This window comes from Mustela nivalis, assembly GCF_964662115.1.
Source record: "Mustela nivalis genome assembly, chromosome: 6".
In the NCBI taxonomy this organism is placed as follows: domain Eukaryota; kingdom Metazoa; phylum Chordata; class Mammalia; order Carnivora; family Mustelidae; genus Mustela; species Mustela nivalis.
The window spans coordinates 77,782,959-77,809,711 of NC_139025.1; the positions used below are offsets into that span (position 1 = coordinate 77,782,959).

At 39.1% G+C, this 26,753-nt stretch overlaps 1 protein-coding gene and 1 pseudogene across 4 annotated transcripts in view; one reads left to right on the forward strand and one right to left on the reverse strand.

Annotated features, from left to right (window-relative positions):
- Positions 1 to 26,753, forward strand: part of GABPB1 (GA binding protein transcription factor subunit beta 1) — a 975,210-nt gene that overhangs the window by 573,249 nt on the left and 375,208 nt on the right. The window lies entirely within an intron of this gene.
- LOC309867471 (small ribosomal subunit protein eS8 pseudogene) lies at positions 13,433 to 14,104 on the reverse strand (annotated as a pseudogene). Its single transcript has one exon. The product of its transcript is annotated as a small ribosomal subunit protein eS8 pseudogene (transcript).

Below are 26,753 nucleotides of genomic sequence, written 5' to 3' on the forward strand. Positions count from 1 at the left end.
CCTAGAAGAGGGAAAGAAATCCATGTTACATTGTTGAAACAGAATGTGTAAAGTCAGTGAATGCAGAAGAACAAATCTCTGGTTTCCAAAGAAATGGAAAACATAAGGATGAGAACTTTTCAGAGTAATGAATGAGGTAATCTAAGAATCTAGTAAGAGTTTATTCAAGCAGAGCTAAAAACTCAGTAAAGGCTGAAACTGTTCTTGTCCGTTCGATGTTGCCTCAGCAGTAAGCCTTTCCCTCCCTACCCCCTCCACTTTACAGTAAAGCATTATAAAAAAACAGCCCACGCGCAATATAAAAATTGTATTAATTACAGGGGCACCCATTTAGTTTGAATAACTCCACATTTAGGGAGAATTGGGGGAAGAAATTGGGAGGGGTTTGTGATATAGAAAATAGATAATGCCTTGAGGAAAATAAATTTTTATGTAAAAGAGTTTAACATCACCCTATGACGTTAAAAGGAATTTTTGTGTATGCTGTATATCTAGTTATAAATGGTGTGATTGTGTGTCTGCATTATAATCACTTGTTGGTATATCATCACCTTCAGAAGTCACCTTTGAATTGGAAAAGATGGAAGCTCATACCAACTGCACATACTATTTTGCATTTGAAATCTCCATATATTAAATCCTAACTATTATGGCATAAATTCCTTGAATACAGACACCATATTTAGAACAACTGTTTAATGTCGCATAAGGCTGTACACATAGTAGATGTAAAATAAAAATTTTTGAAGGATAAAGAAATAAATACGTTCAATTTTAGTACACTTAAATTCTACATGCAAAACTGAACTTGGTAATTCAAGAAATATTAAATATAATTATATTATTATTGCATTTTACAAAAAAAACTTTAAAATTATGCTGTACAACTTGAATCAAAAGTACATCTTCAAGTTACCACATGATCTTAAACACATAGTTTGCTAATATTATATTAAAACCAACTAAAACAGCCATTTTTCATCCCCCCCCCCCCCCCCAAAACACAATAGGTAGAATTTTACATTGTAAAGGAGGAAAAGTCAACTGACAGGGGAAGCAAATGACTGACTTTCTTTACTAAATGTCTGGATGGGCAGAGAAAATTTGATACTCCTGGACAGGTGATGACATGTAAAATAATGGATCAAAGTGTTAAAACAAATGAGAAATGCATATGTGATTCAAATTTCTCTTAAATACATGCAATAAAAATATTTCATTAAAATAATCAAAATAAAAATGCCATTCACTCCTACCACCATCACCCAATACATTCCCATTTTTACTGCATCACCCCTGCCTTATCTCACAGTCATGAGCATTGCAGGGATTTTAGGTACTTTAGAGTCCATGGTGAGTAATGTGAGATATGGAGGCCTTTTCTAACATGAGCTACTTCATTGATTTTATCCTCACAGCAATCTGATCAGTGTTTTATTTCCTTATTTCAGACAGAAGGACTGATTCCAAGGGCCTGGGCTGAGGACATGGCTGATAAGTAACAGTTGGGGTCCAACTCAAACTGCCTGACACAGGAGTCTGAACCCATCCCTCCACCCCATGCCCTTGTGGAACACAAGGGTGTGCCATTAATTTCTGCGTAACAAGGAGACAGAGAATGGGTCTGCTCTCCAGCTGTGGCACATTCCTATTATATTCAAGGTTCAGCATAAGAGAGAACTCAAAGTGCTACCTGGTAAGTAGTACTTGTGTTTTTTATTTGTTTCTAGTGTTCAAGACAGTTTTATGAATGACTCTTATTTCAGAGCTATCCTCTGCTAATTTGCTAAAACTCCAAATTGACTGCTCTATATTCTAGAAGACCCACATGTGTTTATGAGCACAAGATCTACGTCATTTTCTTTCACGTGAGATAGTATGATAGTAGATTGGTGGTAAAGTCAAGTCAGAAGTTGAAGTTGGGAATTTTTTTTTTCATTGACACCTTGAAAGGTGTTGTTTACCATTTCCTGACAAGAGCTTGGGACCTGCTCACATCTGTCTCAACACTTGTAATGTTACTGTATCATAATACATCTGTGCGGAGTCTCCTTATCCTTCACATCTGTCTACAGGTTCAGGGAAAGAATGAACCATTAATGACCAACCCTGTCAATTTGAGAGACCATGTCAACCTCTTTATTTGGGCCTGTAAACAGAAAAATCAAACCTATGGTTTCCTGCTACCCATCTGGATTTCCAAACTGGCTTTCAGCCATGAACTTTGTTCTTCCTGATTAGAAACAGTCATTGTTGGGAAGGGAGATAGGGAGAGAGGAAGGAAATAGTAATGAATCTTACCAAGGCAACTTGCAACACTGGGATTGTGTCATTCAACTAGAGTGCTTTTATATAGGTAAGCAAACTAGTTGGCATTTGTTTCTTATCTTGAAAAATCTTTGTGTCACAGCTATTTTTTGTGTAATACTAAGATTTACTCATCAACTTATATCAGTAGTCATTTACTTTTCAGAAAAAGCATACCACTACAGAGCTATATTAAATTTTGTAGATATTTAGAAGATAATCTTATGTTTTATAAAATAACTTTTAAGTTTACGTATTCTGCTATTAAACTTCAGTAAGCAATCAAGCAAAAATAGTAGCTGTAGCTTGTTTGGCACTCCAATTAATTGATTTTGTAGTAATAAACTTAAAAGTATTATATAAAAATATTACATAAATAAAGCAGTAATAAATTGAAAGCATTACATAGTTTTCTAAAAGTCACAAATAAAATATCAATGTTTATGTTTTATTTCCCCAGGCTGTTTTGGTTTTTTTTTTTTTTTTTTAATTTTTGCATGGAGATTTAATGAGGTTTGCTAAAAAGTAGAATAGCAAGAGGGAATTACCATTTATTCAATCATACCCTCTGTTGTTAACATAACAAGACTGACTGATGTGCTAGGCACTTTACATATGTTATCATGTTTAAATAGCTGAGTAAGTCCAGTGTCCTGAAAAATGAGTATCATCAGTGGATTGCATGACAGAGAGTCAGCAACAGTTAAATTTTCAGTTTTGTTCTGCTCAGTCTTCAAATTAGTTTGCAATTCTGAATATAGATTCTGAAAACTTAGAATGGGCACATTGTCCTCAAGTTTGAATTGTCATCTTTCTTTTATTTAGTCAATAAATAGTGTTTGTTGAGCAACTACAATGTAATAAAGTCTGGGGTAATCCCATAAAAATTTAATTCTAAAAAAATTTAATTCTAATAAAGTCATAATCAAATGCAATTGAAAAAAAATTTTTGTGGTACAAGCTCTTTCATGAAACTTTCATAAGGTGATTTAAAATTCTGATGGTGGGGTACGTGGGTGGCTCAGTGGGTTAAAGGCTCTGCCTTTGGCTCAGGTCACGATCCCAGGGTCCTGGGATGGAGCCTTCCATCGGGCTCTCTGCTCAGCAGGGAGCCTGCTTTCCCCTCTCCCTCTGCCTGCCTCTCTGCCTACTTGTGATCTCTGTCAAATAAATAAATAATATCTTAAAATAAAATAAAATTCTGATGGAAAAGCACAAACAGGAGATAATTGCCAGGGCTGTTTTGCAAAATGAGAACAAAATAATGAGGAATCTCTACTTAACAAATAACAGACTTATAATACAGAGATAAATAATTGAATGTATCATAATAGAAGGCCCAGAAACAAACTTACACATATATGGAGATATAGATAGATAGATGATAGATAGATAGATCAATAGATAGATGTATGTATTTTAAATATCTTTAAAGCCCTCTGAAGTGGATAAAACATTTAGATTTGACACAGCCATATGACTGAGTTCTGACCAATGGAATGTGTGAAGATGGCTCCCCAGATCTGGCACATGAAACCTCCCTTGTAATTCTCCATGTTATTTTTTTTTCCTGGCCCACTAGACAGATATAGAAAATCAGTGGAGCTCTCTGAGGACCAAAAAGATGACACAGACACCAGATGGAAGGAGCCTGAATGGACTGTGTGGAGCAGAAAGCCCACTTCACTCTCTCTGCATAGCCACAGTGGACAGCAATATAACCAAGAAAGAAACTCTTGTTGAGTTAAACCTTTGAACATTAATATTGTTATAGCAGTTAGCCTATTTTGATTAATATATAATTGCATGCACATCCCTCTCTCCTCCCATTAAATAGTGACCTTTTTGAGGGTAAAAACATATAGTTCTTTATCCAGTGTTGCAAATGTAGCAAAAAGATAATTTAAAAAATTTATTAAATTAATAGTATTCAACTAACTCAGAAGAAAGGACTAATATATTTTATAATGTTTTCTTTATACCCACTTCATTGTTCAAACAACCATGCACAGAAAAAAATTCTTAAACATCAGAAAAATAAAATAGAGCACTAACCAGATTTTACCATTTCTCAAGAATTCTGGGTATCTGATATTTTATTGTAGTAGGAAATAAGAAATTGGTCTGGTGGTCTCTAAAAGGCACAATCATACATCCTTCCAAGCAATGAAGAAAACTTTCCATCTATCATTCTCATAATGAAAAGAATAAAATTCTCCACATTCTATAAATCCAAATCAATTCCTATCCATAAGATTTCTGTTGAAACAAGAAAACTTTGTGGAGACATTTTCTCAAGACTCTTTTGACTAGACAGGCTTTTAAACACATTTAACAAGGTCACTATTTGGCACAACTGAGTCAAAATATGTTAACTTAATATACAACCTTCCCCGTCTTTTTTAATTACCAAGAAATAGAACACATTAACTCCAGGAAATCTTAGGAGACTCTCATTTTAAGGATATTTATATATGTATTTTATTGAGTACTGAGAAAATCATTAAGTATATAATGAAGGACTCCCTATGGAGATCTAAGTTAATATTAGTGGGTCAAATTACTGCCAAACTTTCCTCCCTTTCCAAAATTTTTTTCCCCAGGCTTCCCAGGAAGCCCACAAAAAGGATTTATGCCTATATTGATTTTTAAATTTTAAAAACCAGCTATCATGATTAAGCAGAGGTTCTATGTATTGATTTAAAGTAAATTAGTATGGCTATAGCTTTAAAAGAGAAATCAGACACTTGGACCACTCATTCATGTAAATTCTTAGAGAATGGATAGTTGCTTTAGTTAAGAATGATTGGTGGTTTTGATTTGAATTTCCCTGATGGCTAATGATGATGAACATTTTTTCATGTGTCTGTTAGCCATCTGTATGTCTTCTTTGGACAAGTGTCTGTTCATGTCTTCTGCCCATTTTTGGACTTGATTATCCACTTTTTGGGTGTTGAGTTTAAGGAGTTATTTATAGATCTTGGATATCAGCCCTTTTTCTGTAGTGTCATTTGTGAATATCTTCTCCCATTCCGTGGATTGCCTCTTTGTTTTGCTCACTGTTTCCTTTGTTGTGAGAAAGCTTTGGATTTTTATGAAGTCCCAAAAGTTCATTTTCACTTTTGTTTCCTTTGCCTTTGGAGACATGTCTTGAAAGAAGTTGCTGTGGCCAATGTCTAAGAGGTTATTGCCTATGTTCTCCTCTAGGATTTTGATAGATTCCTGCCTCACATTGAGGTCTTTCATGCATTTTAAGTTTATCTTTGTGTATGGTGTGAGAGAATGGTCAAGTTTCATTCTTCTACACATAGCTGTCCAATTTACCCAGCACCATTTATTGAAGAGATTGTCTTTTTTCCACTGTATATTTTTTCCTGCTTTGTCAAATATTATTTGACCATACAATTGAGGGTCCATATCTGGATATCATTATTAGCCACCAGGGAAATTCAAATCAAAACCTCATTGAGATACCACCTTACACCAGTTACAATGGCCAAAATTAACAAGACAGTAAACAACAAGCATTGGAAAGGATATGGAGAAAGGGTAACCGTCTTACACTGTTGGTGGGAATGCAAGCTGGGGCATCCACTTTGGAAAACAGTGTAAAGATTCCTCAAAAAATTAAAAATGGGGCTACTCTATGACCCTGCAATTGCACTACTGGGTATTGACCCCAAAGATACAGATGTAGTGAAAAGAAGGGCCATCTGTACCCCAAGGTTCACAGAAGCAATGGACACAATCACCAAACTGTGGAAAGAGACAAGATGCCCTTCAACAGACAAATGGATAAAGAAGATATGGTCCATATATATATAATGGAATATTACCCAGCCATCAGAAAAGATGAATACCCAACTTTTATATCAACATGGACAGGACTGGAGATAATGCTGACTGAAACAAGTCAAGCAGAAGGAGTCAACTATCACACGGTTTCACTTACTTGTGGAGCATAAGGAATAACATAGAGGCCATTAGGAGAAGGAAAGTAAAAGTGAATTGGGGTAAATTGGAAGGGGAGATGAAACATGAGAGACTGTGGACTCTGAGAATCCAACTGAGGTTTTTGGAGGGGGAGCGGTTGGGGGGATGGGTGAGCCCTGTGGTGGATATTAAGGAGGGCATGTATTGCATGGAGCACTGGGTGTGGTGCAAAAATGAATCTTGAAACACTGAAAAAAATACAATTAAATTAATATGTTAAAAAAAAAAGAATGGTTTATGGCCTTTTTAAAAAATGAGTTTGGTGAAGACATGCCTCTTGATTATCTGTAGTTTGTCTGCCAGGTGTCTGGGTGTCTACCCATCTTTACCCTCCCTTCTACCCCAACTCTTAGCTCATGTCTTACTGATTTCTTTGCCAGGCAATGGAATGAGAATGATTATTTCACACATAATTTCTCAATATTAAAAGGAGTTGAAATTTTAATTCAGTTTATTTGGTTATTGTGTTTTCCACACATCAAAATGGCTGCCTCTAAAAGGCAAATGCCATTTATCCTGTTTATTCTTCTCCTAACTCCTATCATTTTGTCAACTTTCATTTTGCCTGAATGGCTTCCTGCCAAAGTAACTTCCGGTGCTCAGTTTGGTAATTTGGGTTCCTAATTTTGAGCATCTTCTATCTTAGTACACAAATATGAGCACATACATTTTCTTAAGATACTTACATATATAAACTCATTTTGTGAATGTTGTTTATTTTTTCATCTTAGCCAAAAAACAATCTCTGCCTCAATTAAACTAAAAGTTATAAGTAAGTTTCTTGGGGAAAAATATAAGAAAATGACTTAAAGCACTAAGAGGAAATTGAACGGCAAGACCCGTCTATACTTCTGTTCATTGATGTGTTCAAATTCTTGTTAAACACCCCAATAATCTTTCTAATTATTAAAGACTTAGACAAAATTTTTAATATTTTCTAATAATTCAAGATTTTCTCATAATTCAAGACTAAGACAAAAATTTTAGTATTGTTTTTCCCAATCAGTCAGTTTCATTATGCAAATGCTTCTGTTGTGCAAGATGCTTGGCTATAGATGCCTTGCACACACATAAAGACACCAGTCCTGATCACAAAGAATGAAATGAAAGCAGAGAAAGACGGTTTTATAATTAGGAACATGAATTAGATGTTAGTTCAGGATGTAGTTAGTGTGTTGAATTTAAAATATCTGTAGAATCTTAAAAAAAAAAAAAGCTTTACCATGTAAAGTCCAAAGTGTCACTATGTCCAAGCAATGTTTCGATCAAGAAGAAAGTAATAAACCTTATAGAAGTGGCAGTTTTTTCAATCATTTCCTATATGCTCATCAATGCTTATAAATGGAAATGAAGCATATTATGGTTCAGAAGAAATGAGACAACAAATGAAATATTATCTAGACACATTCCATTTCTTGAAAGCTTTATGCTCTGTTGTTTTTATGAGAAGGATTGTTCTGTTCTGAATATTTCTATCCAGAAATGTCCCCAAGAAGATACCCGAGGCTTTGAAAGAATAGTGGAACAACCAGAATTCAGAAATAGTTGGGCAAAGGACAGGAGCCATCAGGGAGTAAAGGAGACTTCTTGGCATATTCGTTTGATCTCATGGTTAAGTTTTATAATTATGTAATATAAATGGCATTCGATGAGAAAAGCAATGCTGTAATGTTGATTAAGCATAGTTATGAAAGAGAGGGCAGTCCCCCAAATATTTTAATAGTAATTATACACTTCTTTTCCTTTAATTCTCAGCAATCTCTCTTCTATGTCCCCCAACTACACCAAAATTTTCTCATTTTATAGTGGCCCAAACTCTTAATTTTATTTATCCAGAATAAATGGTTCCTTGTCTCCACATCCTTGGGTCCTTTAAATTTTTAAGAGAAAATATATTAAAAGTCCAACTGTAGGTCAACTTCCACTTTTCAACTTTCCACTTTGGTTATTTCTTTTTTTTTTTTAAGATTTTATTTATTTATTTGACAGAGAGAGATCACAAGCAGGCAGAGAGGCAGGCAGAGAGAGAGAGAGAAGGAAGCAGGCTCCCCGCTGAGCAGAGAGCCCGATGCAGGGCTCGATCTCAGGACCCTGAGATCATGACCTGAGCCGAAGGCAGCAGCTTAACCCACTGAGCCACCCAGGCGTCCCCCACTTTGGTTATTTCTTAGTCCTCCTCTTTCTTGACCTCACAGCAGTATTCAATAAAGTTGGACACTTCCTTTCTTCTTGTATATATTCTTCATTTGGTTTTGGCACATCACTGTCTCTGCGCTCTCCCCTTACATCACTGGCTGCTCCTTCTCAGCCACCTTTGGAGACTTCTCCACATCTACTTGACCTCTTTAAACACTGTCCTGTGTCTATCTACAATTTCATGTGGTCTCATGGCTTTAAGTAGTTATATGCCACTAATGCTCAAAGCTATAGTTCATTCTAGACCTCTCACCTGAAATTCTTTCTGCCTGTTCAAAATCTCTACAAGGATGTTTAATACAAATTTAAAGTCAGTGTGTTTGAAACAGAACTTCTCATTTTCTCCTCGACTCTCATTTTCCTGCAGGTGGCTCATCTCTACCAATAGCAATTGATCTATTCAGTTGTTTGGGTCAAAAAACTTTCTTTCCTCATATTGTACCAGTAACCTTTTAAGAAATCTTGTTGGCTCCACCTTAGATGTATTTCCATAATCCTACCAATTCTCAGCATCTTTTTCTGTTCTAGTTTTCTCACACATATCCATAGCTATAACCTTGGTTAAGGTATCATCTCTCACCTGAATTATTGCAATAATTTCCTTAATTAGTTTTCTTTCTTCCTTTTCTGTTTCCTTATAGTTTATTCTCAACACATAGCCAGTGATCCTTTTAAAACTCTCCAATGGTTTCTTGTTTTTCTCAGAGTAAAAGCCTTTAAACCTTAAGTGATCTGGTTCCCCAATATTCTGTGACCTCACTTCTGTCATTCTTTTCATTTGCTGTGCTCCAGCCATACTGACTTTCTTGCTTTTTCTTGAATACCTGCTTACTCTCCTGCCACCTCAGAGCCTTTGCATGAGCTGTTCCCTCTGCCCTAGATCATCTTTCTCCAACACTTCCAAGTCCCATCCTTTATTCAATTATCTGCTCACCTTATCAAAGAGATATTTCTTGATCATACTAATATAAAAATAGCAGTACCTCATTTTCTATCTCATTAATCATGGTTAACTTTCCTGTAAGGCACTTCAAAACTATCTAATGTACTATATTTTGTGTTAGAAGGGAATCCCTGAACTACGTTACTGGACATAGAGAAAAACTGAAATATTTAACAAAGAGGAGGTAAAATATTGCCAGGAATAAGGAGGACTAGGCAGAGGTACTGCAGGAAGACTGTGTTTAAAGGAAAAGAACTTTCTGTGTATGGACAGAGCCTAGTGCTGCCAGACAACCAGCTCTCATTGCTCCTAAACTGCCTTAATGACTCTGAAAGGTGGGGAGGGATCTTGAGGCTTATTTTGTTAGGGTCCGTGATCAAAGGATCAAGACCGACACAAAGCGAAAGTCAAGCAAAGCTTTATTCAGTGCCAAGCATCCAAAATCAAACTGACCGGTCAGGGCCCTCTCTTACAAAGAGGCAATGACAACCCCGACTCCGCTTCCTGAAGACCACGCCCCTCCTGATGAGCACGCCTATCAGCCTCACAGACTAACTTTTATAGAGGTGGGGCTGAGCCCGGCCCACACATAGGTGGCCAATGAGATTGCCATACACAGGGAAAACTGCACAGTCATGCTAGGTCGGCAATATGGGTGACCAACTGAATTTCAATTTACCATAGTAAATATATGATCCCCCCACTGATTGGATGTCTCCATCTGGCATGGCCAGCCCCTATATCCGCGGTTTGCAAGTAAATTCCTCCGGGAGGGGCGGAGTCAATCTACGTTTATAACCAAACATCTCCCTCTGGCTAACCAGGCCCCTACAGTATGTTTTTGCATATGTGATGCCTGAGGTGTAAAGAAACTTCATTGTTAGCATCAGTTTCTTCCAGTCTTTACCATGTTGAATCAAAACAATGCTCAGGGCGCCTGGGTGGCTCAGTGGGTTAAGCCACTGCCTTTGGCTCAGGTCATGATCTCAGGGTCCTGGGATTGAGCCCTGCATTGGGCTCTCTGCTCAGCGGGGATCCTGCTTCCTCCTCTCTCTGTCTCTCTCTGCCTGCCTCTCTGCCTACTTGTGATCTCTCTCTGTCAAATAAATAAATAAAATCTTTAAAAAAAACAATGCTCAAACATCAGGGTTTTCTATAGCAGAGCAGGTATCCCAATGGCCTAGGGTAATTTCCTGAATAGGAGGGCTCTTCACAAGGCCACACTCTTTTCTTATCCCCTCATCTGAGGCAATGGTTTTGATGGAGAGTGGTGAGTTGTAAATGCCATAAAACATCAGAAGTCTGGGAGCTGGCTTTGGGCCCACCATGGCTTACCTCCAAATCCCTGGCTTCCCTAAAGCTGAATGCCTGGTTCTTAGGCTTATAAAAGCAGCACTCTGGCAGACACTACTTTGAAAATTTGCACCCAAACTACAATTTCAAGGATTGGAGAAACCACAGAAATAGCTTTTTCTTTCCATTTCCAAAAGTAGAGAAACTGGAGGTATTTTTAAGGGTAACAAGATTTGCTGATTAAGTGGCTTCTTGACTAAGCCTTCCTAACTGTCACTGAGGTTACTATTAACTGTCACAATCCCCAGACAGCATCATAAAGCAGCAGAAGTAAGCTCTATACATCTTACCCCGCCATCCCCACCCCAGCCCTGAAACTCTCCCGACTCTGCCTTCTCATTGGAGACCAAGGGGGCAGTGATTTTGTGCTCTATTCTTTTCACTTGTCTTCTTCTTCCCTCATCAAATGCTGCTCTCAGAAAGCAATCTGATATAGGTTATTTTGTTTCCTTTCTGCTTGTTTGCATCCCTCTTAGTGTGAATTTCACTATGAGCATCAGGAGGATGGAAGTAGAAAGTAGAAGCAAACTTAAGTCATATGCTAAGACAGCAAGAATCACATGCCAAAACATCATCAATGAAACAAAACCAGAACAGGGGCTGCACTACAGTCAGGGCAAGAAGCATTCATTTGGGGAAGAGGCATACACAAAAATGATTCACAGGCAAATCCAAGATCAAAGTGAGTAAAGAATTGAAGAGATTATATGCGTGTGTGGGGGGGTGGGGTTCCTCTTTGGAAAACAAAAGACTATTGGGTATTAGACACACTTCTACTATTCTTAGAGAAAGAATTAACATTTACCAAGCACTTATTTGTGATAGGCACTGTGCTATGGGCTTTACTTGCATTATTTTATTGAAGTCCTGTGACTATCATATGGTGTAAGCACCATGTTTATCCTCATCACTTGTTTTAGCTTAGAGAGTAATATAAGTAGAACACAGGCTTTGAATCCAGCTCTAGCTGATTCTAAAAAAAAATGCCTACTCTACACAGCTGTATGGCCTCCACTGGGTTGAGTGCTAGATTAACACACAGCCTGTATTTGACATACAGCAACACTCCCCAGTATGGAAGTAAGTAGAGTGTTACCTGTTCAAAAGCCTCCCTCATGTAATGCCATTCCCCTGAGGCTTTCAATGATTCTTATGGTTCTCTGGGTTTTGTGATGATAATGTATCTGTTTTGGTAGAATTTGATAAGCTACTTTGGGTTGCAAGGATCTGGTCTCTAAAATATTAGCTCTGGGATAAATCTAATATACTTTCTAATCCAATCCAGATATGCCTAATGAAACCAGCCTTAAGTCAGTAACACAAAAAGGAAATGATTACAAAGGCATGGGTAGTGACAATTACATTATAAATTTTATCATTTCCTAATAACATACCAGGTTAACCAAATTCTCCACTAAGATTCTTAAATCCCCCATAACTGCGGTCCAGGGGCACACTGCCTAAAGGCTCTGAAGAGATTTCTCCTAATACTTGAAGTATAATGCCTAACTCCATTTCTAATTCCCTAAATGTTATTCAGGAATACGTCAATATATTTTTTTAAAGATTTTATTTATTTATTTGACAGAGATTACAAGTAGGCAGAGAGGCAGGCAGAGAGAGAGGAGGAAGCAGGCTCTCCGAGGAGCAGAGAGTGGGGCTCCATCCCAGGGCCCTGAGATCATGACCTGAGCTGAAGGCAGAGGCTTTAACCCACTGAGCCACCTAGGCACCTGTGAAATACATCAATATTGAATGAATGTTTGCCTTGGGTCTCCTCAGCCCAGGGTCTCAAGCACTATCATACCATTTTTTTTTAAAGATTTTATTTATTTATTTGACAGAGAGAGAGAGATCACAAGTACGCAGACGCAGGTAGAGATGGGGGGGAAGCAGGCTCCCCGCTGAGCAGAGAGCCTGATGTGGGGCTCGATCCCAGGACCCTGGGATTATGACCTGAGCCAAAGGCAGAGACTTTAACCCACTGAGCCACCCAGGCACCCCTATCATACCATTTATTGGCATTCATTCACTCAACATGGAATCACTAAGCATCTACTGTGGGCCATGCCTTTAGGACTGAACAGTGAGCAGAATAGGCTCTGTCCCTCGTGAAGCTTATGGTACAAAGCAGTAGCTGAACCACAGTATAGTGAAGACAGTACTAATCATGAAAGCACCCCATTCTACCTCCTAATGAGCTGTACTTTCTAGCCATACCTTTAATTTTAATAAGAAATATTACAGAGTCCTTCTCTCAGTTTGAGTTTGCTCTAGGGTCTCACTTAGGGTAAGACTGTTCTTGATGGACTTGAGTTTCCTGACCATAATTATGGAATAAATTTACTCCTGCTTCTGTATATTCTTGCTGTGTATACAGTTTTCTCTTCCTGGAAAACTTTTCTCTTTCGTGTTGTTTATCTAATCCTTGCTTTCCTGCAAAGCCCAGCTCAGTTTCCCTTATCTCAAACACTCCCTGACACAGGGAGTTCTTCACCTAAACTCTCAGGATATTCATTATTTGTGCCACTTGTTGTCATGACTTCTTGGATTATTCATCTTTTCTTTTTCTTTTATTTATTTATTTATTTTTTTTGAACAATAAACACCTTTATTACATGACCGAAGGTGGAGGAAGATTTATTTGCCTTTCCGGCCTTTGATTTTTCCTAAGATAGAACTCTAGCTCCTTGCCCTCTAGGACGTAGCCATCTGCTCGGCCACACTGGCCTGGTCGTGAAGCAATGCATGCAAGAAGCTTGCCCTGCTGAAATTGCTCCTCCAGAAGACTGCTGATTTTGGCATTCTTTTTCCTTTCATCATACTTCTTCTGAATTTTCTTTGATCGTTTTTTGTTTAAAATCTCTTCCTCCTCAGGCGTCAGCTCGGCCCCCTTCTTGCGGCCCAGGGGCAGCGCATAGTGGGACTCGTACCACTGTCGGTATGGTGTGCTGTCAATGAGCACGATACAATTCTTCACCAGGGTCTTGGTGCGGACCAGTTCATTGTTGGATGCGTTGTAGACAACGTCAATAATCCTTGTTTTGCGCGTACAACACTCAGAGCCCCGGGAGAAGTTCCCCACATCTAGCCTCAAGGCACGGTACTTCTTATTGCCTCCCCGGACTCGGACTCGGAATGTGTGTATGCGGCGGGGGCCGATCTTGGTGTTGGCAGCGGGGCGTCCCAGCTCATACTTCCGTTTCTTGTGGTAGGGCTTTCTCTTGCCCCCAGTCTTGCGGCGCTTGTGCCAGTTGTCCCGAGAGATGCCCATCACTCCCGGCGCTGGCTGCGAAAGAGGATTATTCATCTTTTCTTATATCTATCCTCCCGGAGTTTGTTTTTTCACCTTTTCATCTTTGTGTTCTGATACTTAGAAAACATATCTTAGTTGCCCAGAAAATGTTTATTGATGATAAAAACACATATTTCTCTATGAACTTGGTGATTATTAGGCTCTAAACTTATTTAAAGAAGATACTTCGTGATATTAGCTTTTGACCAGGAAAATTCACTTTTAGACTGAAGATCTGTGTATCTCCTTTAGGTATCTCTTCATGCCATGAGTCAAGAAGACACTCTTTTCATCACTGTTCCCATGTGTGGTGGTATATCACAGAGAGGAAGTGGTGAGTAAGAAAGAAGAAAGACAGAAAGCTTATGTATGGCTATAGTAGCTGATAGTCTGTAGAAGTAGTTGGTTATACCAAGGGTTGTATAGGCACTATAAATTATACTGAATGAAGAATTAAGTGAAAATCCCAGATAGGTCACTAGGAATTAAGAGAACAAGATAAGACAATGAGTTAAAATACTTATCATCAGAAAATGTTAAGAATGTAATAGAGGACAGGATGACTCATTTGATCAAACACCAGGGAAGCTACAAGTATCCGGACTATAATCTAGGCAGTGAGGGAGTCTGAAACCAAATCAAGCAAAGAACCTGAACAGCAAAGGTCTTAACTCAGAGCAATAATTCTGCAGGGCCTGTATAGTCAGCAGTACTTGCTAAATACATGTTGAGTGAATGAATGAATGAAAGAACAAAAAGGACATAGTAAGACCTGACTGTAATCTAACTAAATCAATTTGCTCTGAGATATATCCCTTGCCCTTGTGACACTCAAGTCTGTATCGCAGGAAGACTAACCTCTGTGGGCTACATTTTCGAGGTGACTACCTGCTTAGTCAGCAGCCCTGATAGGAGATTGGGGTGACAGGGAGTAGCCAGGGTACTCTTCCCCTTCTTTCTGGCTCCAGTTGGCATTTCAAGTAACAAGTGAGTTTCCTTCCTGCCTCAAGTTCTTGGTGAACCAGAGCATAAAGGTTCCAGGGACTGTGAATTTTAGTAACACCATCTCTCACCATCAAACAGAAATATAACATGAATCATGTATGTAAGTCTTATTTGTCTGGTAGCCACATTTAAAAAGCAAAGTGAATTTATTTATTTATTTATTTGAGAGTGAGAGTGAGAGAGAGAGAGAGAGAGAGAGAACACAAGTTGGGAGGGGTCTGATCCCAGGACCCTGAGATATGACCTGAGCTGAAGACAGACACTTACCCGACTGAACCACCCAGAAGCCCTGGAAAAATAAATTTAATAAATTTAAATACTATATTTTAATTAATCCAATATATTCAACATGTCATTTCTCTGTATATTCAGTATGAGAACTATTAATGAACTATTTTTCTTTTTTTTCTTATTATTTCTTCCAAATCTGGTGTGTATTTTATACTAAGTGTAAGGGCCTGCCCCTCCCAGAGGAACTTGCTTGTGGACCCCTGATGTAGGGGCAGGGCAGGCCAGGTGGAGATGTCCAATCGGTGGGGCATGTGTATATCCACTAGGGTGAATTGAGATCCGATTGGCCACATGTGTAGGGTTGGGGCTCAACCAACCGCCTAAAGGTTGCTGTGCGAGGCTAGCAGGAGGGTAGGAGAGTTGTGGGGGGAGCAGAAGGAAGAGTCTGCGGGAGCGGAAGAGTCGGCGGAGTGGAGGAGCTGTAACAGCTCTTTTAAGAGCTATAACCGTTGCCAGCAGTCCCTGGGCCGGCAGTCTCCAGCCTCCACGGCCTGAGCCGCCTGCAACCCTGCCTCCGGCGGTCCCAAGCCGCTGCCTGCAGCCTCCGGCACCTGCAGCCTCCAGCCTCCAGAGGCCCTGAGCAGCCTGCAGCTTCGTGCAGCCTGCGGCCCCACCTCCAGCGGCTCCCAGCCGCCTCCTGCAGCCTCCAGGTGATGCGGGTCACGTCAAACGAGCCAAGAGTAAGGATGCCCCCCAGAGATGGGAGTGGCAGCCGACAGACCCTGCTGACCTGGACTAAAAACTAAGACTAAAAAACTACGTTTATTGTTGCTATACCAGCGGCCCCGCCTTCAGCAGCCCCGAGCTGCCGCCTCGGGCAGTTGCGCTGACGGCGGTCCGGAGACACCAGTGGTCCAGCGGTCAGCGGTCCCAACGCCTGCAGCCCCTGGATGCCAGCGGTCCTGAGACGCCAGCGGCCCTGAGATGCCAACAGCCCCTAGCTACCAGCAGCCTCACCGCAAAATGCCTCACCACCCCGAGCCAGGAGCGGCCTTGTCCGCAGCGGTGGCTTCCTCTGGGTGGCAGCCTTGTCAGAGTGGCATGGTGGGGAGCAGAGTCTGTGTCATCCGGGTTGTCCTCCTTGTCATCATCGCTGTCATCGTTGCTTCTTTGTCCTTGGGAGCGGCCTCGTCCGGTAAGCGGTCTTGTCCAGAATGGCCTCTTCTTGGGAGCGGCCCTGTCTGGGGAGCAACCTCATGGAGCAGCAGCCTCCTCTTGGGAGTGGCCTCTTCTTGGGAGCGGCTCCCATCATGGAGCGGCCTCATCTGCGGAGCAGCCTCATCTAGAGCAGCCTCGTCCGGAGCGGCCTTCTTGGGAGTGAGCTTGTCGGGATCATCATCATCACCTTTTCGTAAGAGATAGCCCTGACCGGTCAGTTTGATTCTTGATGCTTGGCGCGAAATAAAGTTTTGCTTGACCTTCGCTTTGTATCAGTCTCGTTCCTTTGATCACGGACCCTAACACTAAGAACATCTCAGTTCAAGTTCTCAACAACCAGATGTGGCTGGCTGCCATACTGGACAGTGTAGTTTTAGCCTACTGGTGAGAATCATCTCCTGCTACTGCTAGTTTTTGGGTTGTTTCACCATCACTCCTTGTTTTACTTTTTAGCTATGACATTACTTGCGTAATTAGTTCCCTGAATTAAAACCTCTTCATTGCAAATACTTGAAGAAGTGTCCGGGGTTTTATATAGCCTACCTAAAACAGATTTAGTAATGATACTAAAAAGGACTCTCAGAGGGTCAGCCATGGAGGGGACAAAAAGGAGAGTAAAAAAAAAAACAATACTAAAATATGTATACAACTACAAAAGATTTTGAGTAACTAAAGCAATCCTGAGCTGGAAGAACAAAAGTAGATGAACCATACTTCCTATTTCAAATTATATTACAAAGTTATAGTAATCAAAATAGTATGGTACTGGCATTAAAAACAGTCCCATAGACCAATGGAATAGAATAGAGAGCCCAGAAATAAACCCACACATGTACAGTCAACTAGTATTTGATGAAGGAGCCAAAAAACTCAATATGGAAAGGAAATCTTATTTGTCACAACATGGATAAACATAGAGGACATTGTGTTCAGTGAAACAAGCTGTGGGGGGGGGGGAGGAGGATTGCATGATCTCATATGTGGAATGTGTAAAAAAGTAAAGCTCATAGTAACAGAGTAGTATGGTGGTTACTATGGGCTAGGGCAGTGGTGGGGGGCAGGGAAATAAGGAAGTGTTGATCAAACTTTCACTCATAAGGTGAATAAGTTCTGGAGATATAATGTACAGCAAGGTGATAACAGATAATAACAATGTATACTAAAATTTGCTAATAGAATAGATCTCAATCATTCTCACCACAAAAATAAAGGGAGACGACTATGTGAAGTAATAGATGTGATTGTGACAATCCTTCTACAATGTGTGTGTGTGTGTGTGTGTATCACATTGTACAGCCTAAATATATATAACTTTCATTTGGTGATTATACCTCAATAAAATGGGAGTGGGTGAAGGATCACAGAAACAAATTAGGTATAATGACCAATGCACATCCAAAGAGAGCAATTTTGGACAGTCAGATTCAGAATTATGACTAACAACATTACCAGTCACCTCAGGAAAGGTGCCTCAAATTCTGTCAGCAGACACACTTCATCATTCAACTCCTCCTCCTTTTCTTCCCCTGTTCCATTACTGTAATTCCACGCACACTAAGCAATCCTCTTTACAATGTGGTTTCCTGGGGTGCCTGGGTAGCTTAGTGGGTTAAGCATCTGCTTTTGGCTCAAGTCATGATCCCAGGGTTGTGGGATAGAGCCCTGCATCAGACTCCCTGCTCAGCAAGGAGCCTGCTTCTCCCTCTCCCTCTCCTTGCTGCTCCCCCTTCTTGTTCTCTTTCTCTCTGTGTCAAATAAATGAATAAAATCTTTACATTTCTTCAAAGAAGACATCCAGATGGCCAACGGACACATGAAAAAGTGGTCCATATCACTCGGCATCAGGGAAATACAAATCAAAACCACAATGAGATATCACCTCACACCAGTCAGAATGGCTAAAATCAACAAGTCAGGAAATGACAGATGCTGGCGAGGATGCGGAGAAAGGGGAACCCTCCTACACTGTTGGTGGGAATGCAAGCTGGTGCAGCCACTCTGGAAAACAGCATGGAGGTTCCTCAAAATGTTGAAAATAGAACTGCCCTATGACCCAGCAATTGCACTATTGGGTATTTACCCTAAAGATACAAACGTGGTGATCCAAAGGGGCACGTGCACCCGAATGTTTATAGCAGCAATGTCCACAATAGCCACACTATGGAAAGAACCTAGATGTCCATCAACAGATGAATGGATCAAGAAGAAGTGGTATATATACACAATGGAATACTATGCAGCCATCAAAAGAAATGAAATCTTGCCATTTGCAACAACATGGATGGAACTAGAACGTATCATGCTTAGCGAAATAAGTCAAGCAGAGAAAGACAACTATCATATGATCTCCCTGATATGAGGAAGTGGTGATGCAACATGAGGGCTTAAGTGGGTAGGAGAAGAATCAATGAAACAAGATGGGATTGGGAGGGAGACAAACCATAAGTGACTCTTAATTTCACAAAACAAACTGAGGGTTGCTGGGGGGAGGGGGTTTGGGAGAAGGGGGTGGGATTATGGACATTGGGGAGGGTATGTGCTTTGGTGAGTGCTGTGAAGTGTGTAAACCTGGTGATTCACAGACCTGTACCCCTGGGGATAAAAATATATGTTTATAAAAAATAAAAAATTTAAAAAAATTATAAAAAAACAAAAGTGGCTTGTGTAGGTCTGCCTATAAAATAGAAAGCACTAGCTACACAGATTCAAAAACTTGGTCTTTCTCTTTGTGACCTCACTGTGTGCTTACATTAAGGTGTCGTCACTGCACAGCGTCTTGCTGTACATAGCGGACACTGGCAGGAGTCTGCTTTAGTGCTTTCAGTCAGAAACTTGACCGGCCAGGTTTTAGCTCTTTGTGCTTGAGCCTCTGCCTCCTCCTTCTCTGTGAATGAAGAGACAGATCTATTCAGCTTTTACAGCCATAGAGACTTAAAAGGAACTGTGGTGTCTAATGGTCCAAATCCATATTCTTTTAGAGATTTCGTTAGTGAGGTCCACAGGACCAAAAATCATGCAGCAAGCTAGTAGCAGAACAGGTATTATGACCCATGTTTTCTGTTTCTTAGAACGGTGTTCTATTCTGTGTCAATATGAGATTATGACTTTAGGCCTAGATAAAAAATCTCAGTTGTATTTGTCTAACATTTAGATTTCCCAGAGGAGAAACTCATGTGTTCCTTGCCCTAACAACAAATGACAGTTTATTTGCAATTGAATGTGTGATATGAATTTGGGAAATAAGGTTAGGAGCTGAGATACTGCATTTAATATCATGGACAATGTGCAAAACTGGTAAAAAATCTATTATTCCCTTTCTCTAAGCAAGTGTGATTTAAACTATATTTTGTTGGATGATACCAAAAAAAATGGTAATTGGGGACACCTGGTGGCTCAGTCAGTTAAGCAACTGCCTTCAGCTTGGGTCATGGTCCCAGGGTCCTGAGATCAAACCCCACGTCAGGCTCCCTGCCTGACGTGGGGAGCCTGCCTTTTCCTCTCCCTCTGTCTGCTGCTGTGCCTACTTGTGCTCTCTATCTGTCAAATAAATAAATATAATCTTTTAAAAATGGTAATTAAAAATGGAATAGAATCTATCTTAAATAATAAACTATTTTGTTTAGGTTTGGAAATAACATTTGAAGAGTCAAACCAACATATATGAAAATGTAATAGGATTCATTCATTCATCTATTCACTGGGTGACCATACTAGCCAAAGGTCTAGGCAATGTGGAATCAGACAAAATAGTTCAAGTTGAACAAAATAGTTCAAGTTTCTGTCCTTATAGAATGTAGATGCTGGTATAGAAGTCACCTAAGAAACAACTGTCAGATGAAAAGCAATTACAAAAAGTGGTAAATGTGGAGAAGAAATCTGCATGTTGCCATGATCAAGAATATTGGGCACTTACTTTGGATAGTATAGTTAGGAAAGGCCTCTGTAAGATGATGATCCTTATGCTGTGTCCTAAATTAAAAGACTTTGCCACTCCTTGGGAAGAGAAAGAAGATTCTAGGCAGAGGGAAAAGGTAGGTAACTACTGAGGTAATAAGTTTTGGAATCTAATAGTACAAGATAAACTGGAAAAACTTAGAATTTAGGCAATTTCTTGTCATAGTAATGTAAAACTAGCCTTAATTAAGATTTTATTTAACATCAGATAGGGCTACTAGGCTCAGTTACATGTATGGACAGAAGGAACTGAGCCCATTTATAGTTCTGGTGCACATGTGGCTCCTGGAGGCTTCCCATAGAGTGCCTGAAGACTGTGACAGAAAACAAATGATTAAACTAAAATGCCGTGGTTAAGGGCCCCCAAATTAAAGGGAGTATTCCCTTTTAATAGATAACAGAGCATCCCTTTATTCGGCCTCAGCTGGGGACATGACCATTGAGTGACAAAGTTTTCACTGCTATGTGCATTTCTGTGCATGACTGTGCAAGTGCCTTGAGTATTGATTTTGTAACTACAAATAAATTTCAGCAAGTAGGCAAATTCATGGGTACAGAATCCATGAATAGTGAGGGCCAACTGTATGTATATTAAATATGTTAAGTATCAGACTCTATGCCAATCACTTTATGTATATTGCTCTATCTTATCCTCATAGAAATTCTATGAGATAAGCACCATTTCTGTAATAGTGTGCAAATTGAGATTAATTTCCAAAGTCACATAATTTGTAAGCAATGGAGCTAAGACTCTTACCCTGGGGTATCTGAATGCAAAGTCCATGTTCTTAACCATTATACTGAATTTTCCTCATAAATATGAAGTTTCCCATGAGTTTTTTGCATGGGTGGATGTCAGTGAATGAAGGCCATGTTCTTTATTTCCAAATGGTCAGAATGAAGGCCATGTTCTTTATTTCCAAATGGTCACTTCTTTAAAAGATGAGTATAACCTATTACTGACCAATCCTGTCAGTTCTATCACACTATCTTTTCACTTAACCTCCATGCCTTAAAACACTCACAAACCATAGGAATAGTTGGCAAGATGTTCAGCTCAGATACATAAGTCTGAACTGTTTAGTAGAGAGGGTGATCAATGCTAAGAAAATCTTTTGTAATTGAGGCATAGGCTCCAAAGTTCAAATCCACATAGTGTTTGAGGTGGTGGAACTGGATATCCCACCACCACTGAGCCACAATATCAATTTTAACATGATGGGGAATGTGAAATTATGTTTTCAAAATATCAGAAACACATTATTGTATAGGTCATCACTTACTGAAATCTTGTTTAATGATTGAATGAAAACACAATTGATGAGACACTAATTTCTGTGTATAATGGTATTAGATAAGCAATGAATATTTCCAAAGCTTGCACAAACTTTATTCCTTTTCCAAGTAAACACTATGAGAATCTATATACTCCATCATTGACTACCTTCCAAAGTTTCCTCCTACTGTCTTTTTGGTAAGTGTTCTGTTTTTAAATATATTCTGCAATGAGTATTAGTTTCATGACTGAACACTAAGCTTGTTAAGCTAAGTACTTGAAATATTGGTCTCCAGCAACTCAGAACTTCTGATTATTTTGTGTTGTTCTATATCAATTATATTACATGTCAGTCCCCTCAAGTATATTACATGTCAGACCATAATAATATTTAGCAATATAAATGAGAACAGTGACTATCCCCATCCCTCTCTCCTTTTCTCATGAGGGTGTGGTGTTCATTGTTTATTGCTTAGAGGAATTTGCCAAGAACAATGGCTACTCAAGCCACTAGCATTTATTCCAGCTGCATCTTGAATTGATTAAAAATGATTTCTCCATGCAAAGATTATTTTCAACTTGAGCCAAAGGATGACTTGGATTAAGGGATATAATCGGATTGTCAGAGAAACAGTGATATGGAAATTGAGAATGAAAGGATGGCTGTGCTTGTTTTCTCAGTTACAACATGAATGCATCACTATTTAGGTTTGACTGATCCAAATATCCAATTTCTGACTTAAATATACAGATATAACTTTTTTATTCATTAGATTTTAATACTTATGGAAAATATGAATACATAAACTGGTGATAAAAATTGGGTTATCTAGCTGGTAAAGACCAGACTCTACTTTGTTTTCAGTTTGTAATTGATACTCAAGGAAGAAATGTTCTGCTTGGGTACAAGTAGTAATATGCTGGAATAATTCAGAAAAATTATTAACAGTTTAAAAATGTCCTAATTCTGAGGAATTGAGGTAGGAGAGTGAGTTGGCATATTTGAACTAGTTGGTAATTCCAAGCAGTGGTCAAGTTTCAATAAAATAAAAACATTCCAACTAAAGTACATGAGGGATAGATAGGCTTCAATGATATTTATATGCAGGAGAAGAGATACCTTAAAGGTTTTCCTAACTAGTCAAAATGGTTGGAAAGTAAATGAATTTCAGTGCCAATGCATGGATGAACTGGCAGAACACCAAGAAAAAACTCAGAAGTAGGTACATTGGCAATTGTGTGTTTTCACCAGCAAAACAAAACTAGAAAATTTCTTGTTCCTCATGAGTACCTTCCACCAAAAACATTCCTTCCTGAAAAGTCTAGTTAATCTGAGGGATTCTGCAAGGAAGGCAGAAAGATTTTGTCCAAAGGATAGGTAATGTGGAGGAAATATGAAATTGCAATCAATTATTGAATAACAGTCGGCTAGAGCTGTAATAAAGAGGAGGGGATTTGTTTAATGAAACATTTACAAATTTGGCTTATACCATACTCAGTGAATCTTTCATGTTTCTAAATTTACAAAGATAAACTCAAAATGGATGAAAGACCTCAATGGGAGACAGGAATCCCTCAAAATCCTAGAGGAGATCATAGGCAGTAACCTTTTCAACATCGTCCACAGCAACTTCTTTCAAGACAGGTCTCTGAAGGCAAAGGAAACAAAAGCAAAAATGAACTTTTGGAACTTCATGAAGATAAAAAGGCTTCTACACAGCAAAGGAAGCAGTCAACAAAACAAAGAGGTGACCCACAGAATGGGAGAAGATATTTACCAATGACTCTACAGACAAAGGTCTGATATCCAAGATCTATAAAGAACTGCTCAAACTCAACACCTAAAAAAACCAAATAATCAAGTCCAAAAATGGGCAGAAGACATGAAGAGACACTTCCCCAAAGAAGACATACAAATGGCTAACAGACATATGAAAAAATGCTTATTATCATTAACCATCAGGAAAATTTTAATCAAAACCACATTGAGATACCACCTTACAGCAGTTAGAATGGCAAAAATTAACAAGGAAGAAACAACAAACATTGGAAAGGATTGGAAAAAGGGGAACCCTCTTACACTGTTGCTGGGAATGCAAGTTGGTACAGCCACTTTGGAAAACAGTGTAGAGATTCCTCAAAAAATTAAAAATAGAGCTACCCTATGACCTGGCAATTACATTACTGGGTTTTTGCCAAAGATACAGATGTAGTGAAAAGAAGGGCAATATATGCCCTAAGGTTCATAGCAGCAATGTCCACAATAGTCAAATTGTGGAAAGAGCCAAGATGCCCTTCAACAGATGAATGGATAAAAAGGATGTGGTCTATATATACAATGGAATACTACTCAGCCATCAGAAAGGATGACTACCCAACTTTTGCATTAACATAGATGGGACTGGAGAGATTACACTGATTGAAATAAATCAAGCAGAGAAAGTCAGTCATTGTACGGTTTCACTTATTGTGAAACATAAGAAATAGCTCGGAGAATATCAAAAGAAGGAAGGGAAAACGAAGGGGGGAAATTGGTGGGGGAGATGAACCTGAGACTATGGACTCTGAGAAACAAACTGAGGGTTTTAGAGGGGGGGGGGTGGGTATTAAGGGAGGCATGTATTGCCTCGAGCACTGGGTGTTATATGTAAACAATGAATCTTGGAGCATTACATAAAAAAAAAAAAATAATAAGGACAAAAAATGGTGACTAACATAACATAATAAAAAAAGTAATAAAAAATTTAAAAATAAAAATAAAAATCAACTGATGTTCTATGGGGGAAATTAAATAAATAAATATACATCATCACTTAATACATATGCACTAGTGTTATAGGTGTGGCTTTTCTCTCACTAATGTCATGCAGCAAGAAGGCAGGTTTGATACATATTTATGTATTATCCACTCTAACTCTCTTCTTTGAGGCAAAGGGACAGGCCATTCTGACATCCTGGAAAGAGTGTTTTCAACCAGACAAGAACAGAGCAGTTTTAAAAATATGAGGCACTTTTTTTTTCTATTTAAATTAATATTTTCATTGTTGTCTCATAATATGTATGAGTATTTCTTAAAGGAGTTTAAGGTGTGGATTCACTTTTCATAACTAATATTGTTCCAATTATTATATTTTATAGAACTGTCTACATGAATCTTCAAATAAATTTATGTGAAGTACTTAGTATATTCCAGATACAGTATAAGAACTGAATAAGCTTTGGCAAACTACAGTTTATATATTTCATAAGAATAGCTATTAAGATCTTCACTTGCTAGTCAGGAAATGACAATATTAATCACTGAAAAATTAAATACTTGTTAAAAAGAAGAAAAACTGGGGCACCTGGGTGGCTCAATGGCATAAGCCTCTGCCTTCTGCTCAGGTCATGATCTCGGGGTCCTGGGATCGAGCCCCATGTCAGGTTCTCTGCTCAGCAGGGAAGCTTCTTCCCTCTTTCTCTCTGCCTGCCTCTCTGCCTCTCTGATCATTACTGAAGTCTCTACTTGGCCAGCTCATCTCAACTTCACAAAGAGTTTTGATTTTAGCCTTAATATTTGAAATACATTCCTGCAGGGTTTGATCATGTATTGTACATACTTTCCTGCCCTTTTATCTCTAAAACCGACAGCAGTAAATTCTTAGACTCCCTGAAGAGGAATAGGCAAAACTTTGTGTGCTTTATCCACCATGTTTTAGCTCCAAATATGTGACAAACTGAACTTGGTACTGAAGATGTCCATGAAAGCTTTAGTCTAATCAAGGAAATAAACATAGCTGGGTATTTGCAGCACAGCTGCTGAGAGAATGTGTGTGTGCTGAGTGCCATGAGAGCACAAAGGAAATATCCAACTGTGCCTGGGTTAGAAGAGGGAATGGGTTAGTGGCCGAGGAATGCTTGAACTTAACATGGGAAACTGAATAGAACTTGGGTAGGGAGACAATGGCTGGAGCATCTTGCAGGGAAAGGGAAAAGCTATGCAAAATTATGTGCGATCATGAATAATGTGAAAAGGAATATGAAGAGATGAGGCCAAGCTGGGACTTCATCTTATAGCTCATTGAAAGATAGACATTGAAAGATTTCATGTTGCAGTAGGAAGGGCAAGTTGTGAGAAAGAGGAATGAAAACAGAGGAACTAGTTAGAAGCAGAGCCCAGTGATTGATAAGGTCCCAAGGATAACACGTATTTGAATTTATTTATTAAGATTTACAAAGTACTTACGAGTCAAGCCCTGGTCAAAGCATTTTATAAATATTAACTCATCCCCTGTAATACAACATCTCTGTGAGGTAAGTACGGTAATTTTTATCCCACTTGTTCTTAAAGTTTTTATTTTAATTCCAGTTAGTTAAAACATAATGTAATACCAGTTTCAGGTGTACACTACAGTGATTCAACACTTCCATACAATACCTGGTGCTCATCACAACAATGCCCTCCTTAATCCCAATCACCTCCTCTCCAGTAACTATCAGTTTGTTCCCTACTGTTTGTTTCTTGGTTTGTCTCTCTCTCTCTCTCTTTTTACTTTTGCTTATTTGTTTTGTTTCTTAAATTTCACATCTGAGTGAAATCATATAGTATTTGTCTTTCTCTGACTTATTTTGCTTAGCATAATACAGTCTAGCTCCATTCATATTGCTGCAAATGGCAAGATATCATTCTTTTTTTATAGCTGAGTAATATTCCATTATATATTCCATTATATATACGTGTGTGTGTGTGTGTGTGTGTGTATGTGTATTTTCACATATACACTGTAAAGTTTTTTCCGGCGAGATAAACACAACACCAGGCAAAGTGGGTGCAAGGCAAGATTTATTAAAAACACTCTCCGGTGAAGTTTCAGGGCTCAGGAGAAGGGGAGCCAGGAAAGTTGCGCCGGGAGGAGGTGGGCACCCTCAGGCGAGGTTCCGCGACTCTGGAAAGCAAAGTGGCGGAAGTCGCACCGAAGGCAGGGAGGAGGGGGCTTTTAAGG